This window comes from Schistocerca cancellata, chromosome 1 (genome assembly GCF_023864275.1).
Source record: "Schistocerca cancellata isolate TAMUIC-IGC-003103 chromosome 1, iqSchCanc2.1, whole genome shotgun sequence".
In the NCBI taxonomy this organism is placed as follows: domain Eukaryota; kingdom Metazoa; phylum Arthropoda; class Insecta; order Orthoptera; family Acrididae; genus Schistocerca; species Schistocerca cancellata.
The window spans coordinates 792,475,124-792,490,028 of record NC_064626.1 but is presented as its reverse complement, the minus strand read 5'-3'; positions in this window follow the sequence as shown (position 1 = coordinate 792,490,028).

The window sequence follows — 14,905 nt, the reverse complement described above, 5'->3', positions numbered from 1 at the left end:
ATGCTGGACATTTTTCTCTTCTGTAAGATAGTGCTTCGAATTGTGTTTGGGTAATTATTCTGATTTGCCCCTGTATGTGCTTAGACAGTCATCTCTTTCCAAACAATGAGAATTCTTTTCTGAGTAGTGGTGTTTTCACCAGTGTACACAGGCTTTTAGTGGTATGAATGTTTAACATTTATGAGACATATAGTAGGACGAACATTTGGCGAGATAGTCAGCCATGCTGGGTAGACGTGCACGGCTAGATGCAGTTCGAATGTTCCGTTAGGAACAATGCACCATGTGCTATTCTGTGACGTCAGTATCCACAGGTATCGCACCATCAATGGTAAACACACATGCTGCCCAGAGGCGTCTCGCATATGAATCCGGCGTGAGGCGCCTTGGAGCTCTGGGACGTCAGTATAACACTTGAAGAACTCTAATTGTATACCAGAAGATAGACCCAACTTTCACCTGGTCGCTGTAGGCAGCAGCGGCGTGTGAGCGATGGCTGGTACTGGCTTGCATATGGCAGTGGCTTTGACGCGTGTGCGCCCATGGAGCGTCTGCGCTCTGCAAATAGGTTTTCGCTCCCGTCCGGTTGCATCAGCAATGGTGCCTAGGTGATCACGTATTACGAGAGGAATTTCTCAGGTGTCAAGTACGAAGGGGATGCCGCCACCTCATGCTAGAGGGCACCTGTGTGTGGCTTGGCAACTGACAGCTGTATCACTTCGTTGGGGCCTGCCGGTAGCCACCTATGCAGTCCAGTGGACAGGGGACAGTGGGCGGTGCTTGCATGCTTGTTGCATTATTTTGCTAGCAGCTCTGTAAGCTGTGCTATCCATTATTTGGACTGTTTCCGAGTTGATGTTGTGTTTGCACATCTGTGTACTGTATTGTTTAGGAGGAGTTTGCTTGACTGTACTGAAATTATTTCAGTAACTTAGGAGTTGTTTAAGTGTCTGTATGCATTATTTAGGAGTAGTTTACAGGTCTGTGGGCTGCGTGGTGTGATCCCAGGCACATTAGGGCGACTGTTTTGTATCAGTGTGATAAATATACTATCTCAAATCGGTCCCTAAATAAATTGTTCCAAAATACATAAAGTGCACTCCATCATTACTCTCTCCAGCAGCCCAGCACAGGCTGAGTCATTTTATCCTCCAGACACCCATCTTGGGTTATGTCACAGTTCAGATGACAGCACCCTCTTAACTGTGTAATATGTCAGCTGGACTCTAGATCTCGTGGTGAAGACACTGCCTGAAAAATAAAGACTTAAAGCCAGTACAGGCAGAGTCCTTTTCCCGCCATTTTCCCCACCCCTGACCGCCATTTTGAGTTATGTCATGGAACGGACGACAGCACCGTCTGGTGGTGGTACTGTGTACTTGACCAGATGGACTCCAGACCTCGTTATCAAAATACACTGTTTCCCGCCATTTTCCCCCCCGCCATCTAGGATAACGTCACTGAATGGATGACAGCACACTCTGGTGGCAGTACTGTGTACTAGGTCAGTTGGGCTTAGGACCCCATGGCGAACACACTGGATGGTGGTAGTCCCTCAAATTGTTTAAATAAAGACTGGTGCATGATTTCAAGAGTTGATGACTAGCAAGCATGTTTGCAGAGTGTTTTAGATGGATTATTATATCGAAAATTTAGGAGTTGTTTGGGTCTGTGGGAGTAAATGTATTTCATTATTTACGAGTGGTTTGCAGGTCTGTAGTGTGTGCAATGCATTTTGGCTGTTTACAATTAGCAAGCGCATCTGCAGAGCATTATACATAGGCTGTGTGGTGTGGCCCCTAGCATGTCAGAGCATGTGTTCAATATCAGCGTAATAAATATACTATCTTTCAAACTCCATACCTAAATAAATTGTTCCAAAATAAATAAAGTACCCTCCTTCCCCTCTCCACCATCCCAGTGCAGGTTGGGGCCTTTTCCCTCTAATCCCTAGGAAGAGGTGGCAGTTGGGTGACTTAGGTTAGTGGTGGTAGCCCAAGTGCCCATTTGTTTCCCACCATTTTCTTAGGTTAGTAGAGACAGTCCAATTGACCTTTCTTTACTGACAAAATTCAAACTTCGCACTAAACCCTAGGAAGAGGTGGAGGTTGGATGACTTGGATTAGTGGAGGTACCCCAACGCCCCTTTCTTTCCTGCCATTTTTCTTACATTAGTACAGACTGCATTATCCTGATGGAATTTGAACTTCCTGGCTTTTTCTGGAAAAGGGGGTTAGGTCAGTGGAGATAGCACAATTGACCTATCCTCCTGCCAAAATCCGCCATCTTGGATAACGGTACTTGCGTCATCAGCTGAGGTCACGGCCGCCTTCTTCGATGACGTCGACTGACGTTACAGCCACCATCTTGGGTGATGTCATCAACTGACGTCAGTTGATGAGGTCATCAGCTGTCATCACGGCTGCCTTATTGGATAATGGTGCTTTGTGCTCGTGTCCCCCTTGTCCCAACACTTATGATAATTTACAAGTGAGAATACATGATTGAATTGCCCCTAGAGGGGGCAGGGGGCCAGTGTATCAGTGTGACTCTTTGAGCACACTCTACTGTGACGTTTATTTCATTTCGACTGAACTTGTTATGATACACTCATACTATGATGTCACCTTACTTGTTACTAAAATGACCTTGTCCCTGAGGGTTTTGCATTTCGTTCCCATGGTGTATGTTGATTAATATCGACAGACAGTGTAATTAAGGTATAATTCATGTCACTGTATGGACATAAAATAGCTGTATACATTTGGTAGCGAGGGAGTATACTGCTAGTTAATCCATTGCATGCACAGACATATCGATCACAGTTCACCTCCAGATAAGTTTTTCATAACACAGCCCGAGTTATTTCTTTGGTATTATTCACTTTTTTTACCATTATGCTTATATTACAATAGTCATGAAGTTCCCACGACGTGGTGAAGAAATTTGTGGGATTAACATTTTATTTTCGCTAAGATGAACAAAGTTTAAGAAGAAGAGAGAAAGTGAATATGGATTAGTTTAGTTCCTTCCCAAAAATATTTCAAAATAGTATATGTAGTTGTGAGATACCTCCTAATATCGTGTCGGACGTCATTCTGCTCGGCATATTCAAGCAACTCAACGTCGCATGGACTCAATAATTTGTTGGAAATACCCTGCAGAAATAATGAGCAATACTGCCTCTATAGCCGACCATAAATGCGAAAGTGTTGCCAGTGCAGGATTTTGTGGACGAACTAACCTCTGGATTATGTCCTATAAATGCTCAATGGGATTTATGTAGCGCGATCAGTGTGGTCAGGTCATTCACTCGAATTGTGTAGAATGTTCTTCTAACCAGTAGCTAACAATTGTGGCCTGATGACATGGCGCATAGTCATCCATAAAACTCCCATCGTTGAATGGCTGGCCGGCCGCTGTGGCCGAGTGATTCTAGGCGCTTTAGTCCGGAACTCCGCAGCTGCTACGGTCGCAGATTCGAATCCTGCCTCGGGCATGGATGTGTGTGATGTCCTTAGTCCTTAGGTTTACGTAGTTCTAAGTCTAGGGGATTGATGACCTCAGATGTTAAGTTCCATAGTGCTTAGAGCCATTTGAGCTGATTTGAATGGTTGCAGGCAGTCTCCAAGTAGCTGAACAGAAGAATTTCCAGTCAATGATCAGTTCAGTTGCACAGTATCTTGTTGACAACTTTGATCCATGGTGTCGTGGGGTCTATTCCACACTCGAACCCTACTATCAGCTCTCACCAACTGAAATTGTGACTCATCTGACCAGGGCACGGTTTTCCAGTTGTCTAGTGTCCAACCGATATCGTCACAAGCCCAGAAAAGGTGTTGCTTGTCTGTCAGCACTGGAATTCTACGCAAACGCCGCTGCAGTCGGTCGTTAAGTGAAGGCCGTCGGCCACTGCGTCGTCTGTGGTGAGAGGTAACACCTGAAATTTGGTATTCTCGGCACACTCTTGACACTGTGGATCTCAGAATATCGAATTCCCTAACAATTTCAAAAATGGAATGTCCCATGCCTCTAGCTCCAATTAGCATTCCACGTCGCGCGGCCATGATCACATCAGAAACATTTTCACATCATTCGCGTGAGTACAAATAACAGCTCCGACAGTGCACTGCCGTTTCATACCTTGTGTACGCGATACTGCCGTAATCTGTATATGTGTTTATCACTGTTCCGTGACTTTTGTCACCTCTTTATACAGCCAGTTTGCTGCGTTACAAAAATGGTTCAAATGGCTCTGAACACTATGGGACTTAACATCTATGGTCATCAGTCCCCTGGAACTTAGAACTACTTAAACCTAACTAACCGAAGGACATCACGCAACACCCAGTCATCACGAGGCAGAGAAAGTCCCTGACCCCGCCGGGAATCGCCCCCGGGAATGCATTACATAGACGCAAATTTGACATTTGCGGGATGCTTTCACTTCGGCTTACAAGGAAGCCATTTTACAAATTTGTTTAATCAGAGACGCAGCAATGCGTCGCAGACCGATGTAAAAAAAAAAAAAAAAAAAAAAAAACCTTCTTTCCCTACAACAAAAAAGCGACATCCGACCTCGAGTTTCTCGCTTCAAACCTTTAAGTCAAATTCATTCTAAATCTCGCATGCAAATTGTTCAGGTGACTCTGAAACTCTTGTTCACACTCAACAGTGGTTTTGAACAGTTTGGTTCTGGGTGTACTGAAAGTATATTCAAAATCTGCAGAGCGCTTACGAACAAACATTACGCCATGTCATAGTCACGTGTCTTTGGAGTTTACGTATTTTGGCTTTCTACTTTATGCGTCGGAATGCTCACACCATAGCTATTCCTATTCATGAATATCAGGGACTGGATATGTTGTGACAGAAGCGGTATAACTTCAAACCAACTGCTTTGGTGAACAATCCGTGGTCATGGGCAATCTGCTCCAGTGACCTTGCTTGGTTCATGGCTCCAGTGGTCGTCAGTGAAAAGTGATTACCTTCGTAATTACAATGCCTCCTTCATGATCGTGAGTGACCAAATTAAGGAGAGTCTGGTGAAATATTGTCATTACTATTTCATTATCGTCAGCATCGTCTGCATGAGAAGGAGTTAGAAAGTCTTTAAGAAGACACAGTGCTTTTTTAAAATCTGATTTCTATATGACTTTGATTAACTCTACGTTAGTTGTAAACCGTTAACTTAATTCCTTATTGTTATCTAGGACAGGGTCGTGTTTTCTATTGCCCAAGTTGAAACTCACAGTATCGTTTTTAATAAAATATCAAATTAGTGTCCAATTTTTGAAAATTTTTATTTTATTTGAAATTACATAAAATGATAAATTTGTATGGTAGCGCTATTAATTATTAAGTGTTGATTACTATAAAATCAGAAACCTCAAAATTTTTAAGATATAAAGCCACATTTTTATTCTAGTTTGATTGTTATACCTGTTCTGGTTTTTGGCACACTACGTGACTTCTACATCTACATCTACATGGATACTGTGTAAATCACATTTAAGTGCCTGGCAGAGGGTTCACGGAACCACTTTCACAATTCTGTATTATTCCAATCTCGTATACCGCGCGGAAAGAACAAATACACCTATATCCTTCCGTACGAGCTCCGATTTCCCTTATTTTATAGTGATGATCGTTTCTCCCTATGTAAGTCGATGTCAACAAAATATTTTCGCATTCGGGGGAGAAAGTTTGTGATTGGAATTTCGTGAGGAGATTCCGTCACAACGAAAAACGCCTTTCTTTTAATGATGTCCAGCCCAAATCCTGTATCATTTCCGTGACACTCTCTCCCATATTTTGCGATAATACAAAACGTGCCGCCCTTCTTTGAACTTTTTCGATATACTCTGCCAGTCCTATCTGGTACGAATCCTAACCACGCAACAGTATTCTAAAAGAGGACGGACAAGAGTAGTGTAGGCAGTCTCCTTAGTAGATCTTTAACATTTTCTAAGTGTCCTGCCAATAAAATGCAGTCTTTGATTAGCCTTCCCCACAACATTTTCTATCTGATCCTTCCAATTTAAGTTGTTCGTAAGATACCTAAGTATTTAGTTGAATTTACGGCTTTTAGATTAGACTGATTAATCGTGTAACCGAAGTTTAGATAATTCCTTTTAACACTCATGTGGATGACCTCACACTTTTTGTTATTCAGGGTCAACTGCCAATTTTCGCACCATTCAGATATCTTTTCTAAATCGTTTTGCGATTTCCTTTGATCTTCTGATGACTTTATTAGTCGATAAACAACAGCGTCATCTGCAAACAACCGAAGACGGCTGTTCAGATTGCCTCCCAAATCGTTTATATAGATAAGGAACAGCAAAGGGCCTATAACACTACCATGGGGAACGCCAGAAATCACTTCTGTTTTACTCGATGACTTTCGTCAATTACAACGAACTCTGAACTCTCTGACAGGAAATCACAAATCAAGTCACATAACTGAGACGACATTCCATAAGCACGCAATTTCACTACAATTCACTTGTGTGTTACAGTGTCAAAAGCCTTCCGCAAATCCAGGAATGCGGAATCGATCTGAAATCCCTTGTCAATATCACTCAACATATCATGTGAATTAAGAGCTAGTTGTGTGTCATAGGAACGATGCTTTCTAAACCCTTGTTGACTGTGTGTGAATAGACAGTTTTCTTCGAGGTAATTCATAATGTTTGAACACAATATATGTTCCAAAATCCTGCTGCATATCGACGTTAACAATATGGGCCTTTAATTTAGCGGATTACTCCTACTATCTTTCTTGAATATTGGTGTGACCTGTGCAACGTTCCAGTCTTTAGGTGCGGATCTTTCGTCGAGCGAACGGTTGTATATGATTGTTAATATGAAACAAATGCATCAGCATACTCCGAAAGGAACATAATTGGTATACACTATACAGTCAGGAACAGAACACTTGTTTTACGCTGCTTCACTACTCCGAGGATATCTACTTCTACTCATGTTGCCAGCTCTTCTAGATTTGAATTCTGGAATATTTACTTCGTCTTCTTTTGTGAAATTATTTCGGAAGGCTGTGTTTAGTACCTCTGCTTTGGCAGCACTGTCTTCGATAGTATCTCCATTGCTATTGCGCAGAGAAGGCATTGATAGTTTCTTACCGCTAACATACGTACTTCACATACGACCAGAATCTCTTCGGATTTTCTGCCAGGTTTGGAGACAACGTTTCATTGTGGAAACTGTTATAAGCATCTCGCATTGAAGACAGCGCTAAATTTCGAGCTTCTGTAACAGATCGCCGATCTTGGAGATTTTGCGTCTGTTTAAATTTGGCATGTTTGTTTCGTTGTTTCTGCAACAGTGTTCTAACCCGTTTTGTGTACCAAGGAGGATCAGCTCCGTCGTTTGTTAATTTATTTGGTATAAATCTGTCAACTGCTGCCGATTCTATTTCTTTCAATTCAAGCCACACCTGGTCTACACTTATATTATTAATTTCGAATGAGTGGAGATTGTGTCTCAGGAAGGCAGCAGTAGCCGACCGCGACAGATGCAGCATCAGATAAGTAAACCGCTTTTGTGACATTTACGAGTTCCTAACCAGGAGCAAATTTTATTATATCTGTGTGCTTTAATAGTTTAGGTTCTTGAGTTTCTGCGTGTAAATTTAAAATCTAATAGCCACACTTCTCGCGTTTTCATTTGCGTCAGAAAGTAAACCGATTTTGTGACATATTATAAGTTCCTTACCAGGGGCAAATTATTTAGTTTCACCTGAGTTCTTCGGTAGTTAGGTTTTTGAATATCGGCGTATTACTAGACACAGTCCGTGCGTTTTCGTCAGGGTCTACAGTAGAGTTGCGCAGCACGTGCCGATAGTCCGTTTATCTGCATAGTTTAGTTTTCCACGGTCTTTAGTATGGACAGGGACTGCAGTTGTCGGGTGCAGATGCGAGCCGAGTTGGTGACACTTCGCTCTCAGCTTCAGGCTGTAATGGCTTCGGTTACACTGCTTGAGGCTGCAGTGGATGGGCACCAGTTGTGGGCCGGCCGTGGGGATCCAACGGACGTCCAGCGCGGACGAGTTCTCCGATCGGTCCTCACCGGTGGCCAGCCCAGTTACTGCTCGCACTGAGGTTGACCCCTCACCTATGGTCGAGTGGGAGGTCGCCCCGGGGCGAAGTAGGCGGCGAAAGACTTCCCAGGCGGCCGCATGTAAGGCCACCCCGGTTTGTCTGACAAACAAGTTCCAGGTGCTGTCTGTGGCTGACACTTTCACTGAGCCTGTCCTGTTTCAGAGGAAACCACTCAGCCTGGAAGATCCGGGCAATCGCAGAGGGTGGGATTATTGGTAGTTTGGAGCTCCAACGTTTGGTGCATTATGAGGCCTCTTAGGGACATGGCTGCCAAGAAGGGAAAGAAAACCAATGTGCACTCAGTGTGCATACCGGGTGGAGTCATTCCCGATGTGGAAAGGGTCCTTCCGCATGCCATGAAGAGCACAGGGTGCAGAAAACTGCAGGTGGTTGCTCATGTCGGTACCAATCACTTTGAATCAGAAGAGATTCTCTCTGGTTTCGAGCGGCTAACAGAAGTGGTAAAGGCTGCCAGTCTTGCTTGCAAGTTGAAAGCAGAGCTGACCATTTGCAGCATAGTCGACAGGGCCGATGGCGGACTTCTGGTACAGAGCCGAGTGGAGGGTCTGAATCAGATGCTCAGACGGTTCTGCGACCGTGTAGCCTGCAGGTTCCTCGACTTGCGCCAAAGAGTCTTTGGGTTTCGGGTTCCGCTGAATAGGTCAGGTGTCCACTATACGCAGAAGGCGGCTACACGGGTAGCAGGGGCTGTGTGGCGTGGACTGGGCGGTTTTTTAGGTTAGAGGGTCTCTTGAAAGCACAAGAAAGGCTTCAGTCACAAAGGGTGCAGGCTGAACACAACGTAGACGTAAGAATCATTGCTACAACAGTTGCAAACTGTCGTAGCTGTGTTGGGAAAGTACCAGAGCTCCAAGCGCCAATAGAAAGCACTGATGCTCAAATCGTTATAGGCACTGAAAGCTAGCTAAAGCTGGACATAAGCTCAGCCGAAATTTTTGCGAAGAACCTAACGGTGTTCCGAAAGGATAGGCTAAACACGGTTGGCGGTGGCGTGTTTGTTACTGTCAGAAGTAGTTTAACTCGTCGCGAAATTGAAGTAGGTATTTCCTTTGCGTTAGTATGGGTAGAGCTCATTGTTGGCAACCGGAATAAAATAATAATTGGATCCTTTTACCGACCTTCCAATTCAGATGATACAGTTGCTGAAAGGTTCAAAGAAAACTTGAGTTTGATTTCAAACACGTACCCGACTCATACGATAATAGTTGGTGGTGACTTTAATTTACCCTCGATATATTAGTGGAAATATATGTTTAATTCCGGAGGTACGCATAAAATATCATCCGAAATTGTGCTAAACGCATTCTCTAAAAATTACTTCGAGCAGTTAGTTCATGAGAGACAATCTCCACTCATTCCAAATAAATAATGTAAGTGTAGACCAGATGTGGCTTAAATTCAAAGAAATAGTATCGACAGCAATTGAGACATTTATACCAAATAAATTAACAAACGACGGAGCTGATCCTCCTTCGTACACAAAACGGGTTAGAACACTGATGCAGAAACAACGAAACTGTTAAAAGAAAAGAAAAAAATTCCTTGACGTCTATATTTATGTGCTGCTCCATGACTCTGCTGTCAATATCTTTATTCTTGGCTTGTGTGTAACTTCTGTGTTTTTTTTTTCTTACAGTAAATGTGTTGTTTTTCCGTATCCAGGGTGTAATTACAAAGCTAATAAAATGTTTTCTTGCCTTTAAATAATATTTTTCATCGGGTTATGGGCCCAGTACACGTGTAAAGGCAAACAACACAGTTTAATTAAAACAATATTTGAAATGAGCGTATGTCTGTAAAGAAACATGACTGCTAGCGGCGATTTTAAGGTCAGCATTGATAAGCTTGAAGGACCTGACGACTGGGCCAAATGTAAATGGCATATTTCTATGGTGCTACGTTCATATGGACTAGAAGATATTATTAACGGTACACGTGAACGTGTAGAGTTGCCGCAAGGTGCGACAAGTGAACAAAAAGAAGCGTATGTGGAATGGCTCGAGGACGACGCAAAGGCAGCAAGTCTTATAGCAAGTGCGCTAAGTAAACCTGTTGCAGAACTCGTCTTAACATGCAAGGATGCTAAAGAATTCTGGGAGAAATTACGCGCCCGATTTGAACGTAGCAGTACTCAGCGTTTGAATACGTTGATTGAAACATTTTTCCGTGTTAAACGTGATGAATCGGAAGATATTAGTGCACATGTGGCCAAACTGGAAAAGTTATTTGTGGACCTGAACGATGAATTAGCAAAACATGAAGAAAATACGCTATCTGAAAGAATCTTAAATGGTCGAATTTTGTCTACACTGGGAAAAGACTACGACAGTTTTAAGGATCTCTGGGATACGATACCGACAGAAAAGCAAAGCTTGAATTTATTGATTGAAAAACTCTGTACTATTGAACTGCGTGAACAAGACGTTAATGGAAGTGCAGCTTTTGTCGTTTCTAGAACAAGAAAACGGCAAACAAGTAATCAGCAAGTAAAGATGACGAAGTCACAATTAAAACAGAAGTTTCCGTGTAATAAATGCAAACAATTAGGTCACTGGACAGCAGAGCGTCCACAGAACACTCGTGACAGCAATAAAAGAAAAGAGAAGAAGCGAGACAGTGAACACGCTGCATTTACTTCATACGCTATGGGTGTGTGTACCAGTAATCACAGTGACCCAAATAAATGGTATTGCGACAGTGGCGCTACAAATCATATCACTCCCAACAAACAGTATTTTGTTTCGTATAGTGAATTTGATGTTCCTCAAGTAATTTCATTGGGAAAACAAGATGTCAAAATGTGTGCGTACGGTCAAGGAACAGTTTACATCCAAATCCGACGAAACAATAAATGGTACAATGCTAGAATGGACAATGTTGTGTACGTCCCTGATGCAAGTGCTAATCTGTTCTCTGTGAGAGCCATTGCCTGCAGAGGCTACAGTACTAATTTTAGTTATAATAATGTCTGTGTTCGAAAACAAGTCAGTGGCAATATTGTTATGACAGGTTATGTGAAAAATGGACTTTATGTGTTGAACATGCGTGTTGTTAGAAATGCAAAAATGAATCGTATGAGCTTGATGACTTCATCCGAAACATTGCAAGTGTACCATGAAAGGTTTGGTCATCAGAATAAACAACATGTGAAGAATATTTTAAAAGGAATGAACATTAATGTGGAAGATGCCAAGAGTGAATTTCGTGACGGCTGTGCGGTTGGAAAGATGCATAGGCTGCCATTCAAAACACGAACAATACGCCCTACCAGTACTGGTGAATTAATCCACGCGGATGTAAATGGACCAATGAGCACGAAATCTTTTGGAGGCAAGCATTATTATGTATGTTTCAAAGACGATTTTAGTAAATTTCGTCGAATTTTCTTTTTAAGACACAAAAGTGAACTGTGTACTGTGCTTAAGCAGTTTTTAAATGAAGCGCGAACTAATGGACATGTTGTCAAACAATTTAGATGTGATGGTGGCAAAAAATTTAACAATAAGAATGTCAGTGAACTGCTTGCAGACAGGGGAATAGAGCTACTGATTCCTCCTCCTTACACTCCTGAACAAAATGGTGTGGCTGAACGGGAAAATAGGACCATTGTTGAAGCTGCCCGGTCAATGCTAAATCCGAGTAAATTATCTAAAGGGTTGTGGGCAGAGGCATGTAACACAGCAGTCTACCTAATAAATCGTACTGCAAAATCATCAGTTGAAAATAAAACCCCTTATGAAATATGGTTTAATCGACCAGTAGGACGACTTGATCATCTCAGAATTTTTGGCACATGTTCACATTAACAAACAATTCCGTTCAAAGTTTGATGATAAGGCAGTTTTTGGACGACTTGTTGGATATGTTAATGACAAAGATGGGTTCAGAGTTTGGACTCCATCTAAAAGAAAAGTGGTGTTGAGTCACGATGTAAAATTTAAGCCAGAAATTGTTTGTGATTTACATAGTGATCATGTTGAATTTGAAGTCCCTCGGGAAGAATTTAATGATCCGAATTCATCTAAAGATGACCAATGTAAATCTCCTAGGCTGTACACTTCTGGAGGAAGCCAAGCTCAAGAAAAAATTGGCACTTTCGATTCTAGAGAAAGTCAAGAGTCCAGTGAATCTGAAGAAAATAAAGAATTAACAGAATTTCTAAAAGCAGAAGCTGCTGAATCTTCTAATGAAGAGAAACAGAAGAATAAAAGACAACGAAGAAAACCAACCTGGATGGAAAGTGGTGAATTTTGTATGGCAACAAAAGTTGATGCACTTGGATACAAAGATCCAAACTGTTTTTCAGAAATATTGCAGTCAAACGAGAAGGTTTCGAAGATGGTACAGGCCGAGTATGTTTCTTAAAAAAAGGTCTTTATGGGTTGAAGCAAGCGCCACGTTGCTGGAACAAACGTTTTGTTGAGTTCATGAAGAAAGCTGGTTTTTCAAACAGTGATGCAGACCCATGCCCATTTTATCGTAGACAAAATGGAAATAGCCTTTATGTGGCAATCTACGTTGATGATGGACACAACCAGTTGGCAGACATTTTGACGAAACCTCTTGAACGAGTTCGATTTAATTTTCTATGTTCAGAAATTGGCATGCAAGAGACAAACCAATAATTACATGATTTTTTTTCTTTTGGAGGAAGTGTTAAAAGAAAAGAAAAAAATTCCTTGACGTCTATATTTATGTGCTGCTCCATGACTCTGCTGTCAATATCTTTATTCTTGGCTTGTGTGTAAATTCTGTGTTTTTTTTTCTTACAGTAAATGTGTTGTTTTTCCGTATCCAGGGTGTAATTACAAAGCTAATAAAATGTTTTCTTGCCTTTAAATAATATTTTTCATCAGAAACAAACATGCCAAATTTAAACAGACGCAAAATCCCCAAGATTGGTGATCTTTTACAGAAGCTCGAAATTTAGCGCGGACATCAATGCGCGATGCCTATAACAGTTTTCATACTTTGTCTCGAATCCTGGCAGAAAATCCAAAGGGATTTTGATCGTATGTGAAGTATGTTAGCGGCAAGAAACAACCAATGCCTTCTCTGCGCGATAGCAATAGAGATACTGTCGAAGACAGTGCTGCCAAAGCAGAGTTACTAAACACAGCCTTCCGAAATGCCTTCACAAAAGAAGACGAAGTAATTATTTCAGAATTCGAGCAAGAACAGCTGGCAACATGAGTAACGTAGAAGTAAATATCCTCGGAGTAGTGAAGCAACTTAAATCACCTAATAAAAGCAAGTCTTCTGGTCCAAGCTGTATACCAATCAGGTTCCTTTCGGAGTATGTTGATGCATTAGCTCCATACTTGACAATCATATACAACCGTTCACTCGACGAAAGATCCGTACCCAAATACTGGAAAGTTGCACAGGTCACACCAATATTCAGCAAAGGTAGTATGAGTAATCCACTAAATTACAGGCCCATATCGTTAACGTCGATATGAAGCAGGATTCTGGAACATACATTGTGTTCAAACATTATGAATTCAAAAATTGTTCAAATGGCTCTGAGCACTATGGGACACAACATCTTAGGTCATAAGTCCCCTAGAACTTAGAACTACTTAAACCTAACTAACCTAAGGACATCACACACACCCATGCCCGAGGCAGGATTCGAACCTGCGACCGTACATTATGAATTACCTCGAAGAAACCTGTCTATTGACACACTGTCAACATGGGTTTAGAAAACATCGTCCCTGTGAAACACAACTAGCTCTTTATTCACATGAAGTGTTGAGTGCTATTGACAAGGGATTTCAGATCGATTTCGAATTTCCGGATGGCTTTTGACACCGTACCACACAAGCGGTTCGTTTTGAAATTGCATGCTTATGGAATATCCTCTCAGTTATCGGCAAGATAAAATAAGGAAAATCAGAGTTCTCACGGAAAGATATGGGTGTTCGTTCTTTCCGCACGGTATACGAGATGGGAATAATAGAGAATTGTGAAGGAGGTTCGATGAATCCTCTGCGAGGCACTTAAATGCGATTTGCAAAGCATCCATGTAGATGTAGAAGTAGATTTTATTCCGGTTGGCAACAATGAGCTCTGCCCATACTAACTCACAGGAAATACCTACTTCAATTTCGCGACAAATTAAACTACTTCTGACAGTAACAAACACGCCACCGGTAACCGTGTTTAACCTATCCTTTCGGAACACCGTTAGGTTCTTCGCAAAAATTTCGGCTGAGCTTATATCCGGCTTTAGCCCGCTTTCAGTGCCTATAACGATTTGAGCATCAGTGCTTTCTATTGGCGCTTGGAGCTCTGGTACTTTCCCAACACAGCTACGACAGTTTGCAACTGTTGTAGCAATGATTCTTACGTCTACGTTGTGTTCAGCCTGCACCCTTTGTGACTGAAGCCTTTCTTGTGCTTTCAAGAGACCCTCTAACCTAAAAAACCGCCCAGTCCACGCCACACAGCCCCTGCTACCCGTGTAGCCGCCTTCTGCGTATAGTGGACACCTGACCTATTCAGCGGAACCCGAAACCGAAAGACTCTTTGGCGCAAGTCGAGGAACCTGCAGGCTACACGGTCGCAGAACCGTCTGAGCATCTGATTCAGACCCTCCACTCGGCTCTGTACCAGAAGTCCGCCATCGGCCCTGTCGACTATGCTGCAAATGGTCAGCTCTGCTTTCAACTTGCAAGCAAGACTGGCAGCCTTTACCACTTCTGTTAGCCGCTCGAAACCAGAGAGAATCTCTTCTGATTCAAAGTGACACACAT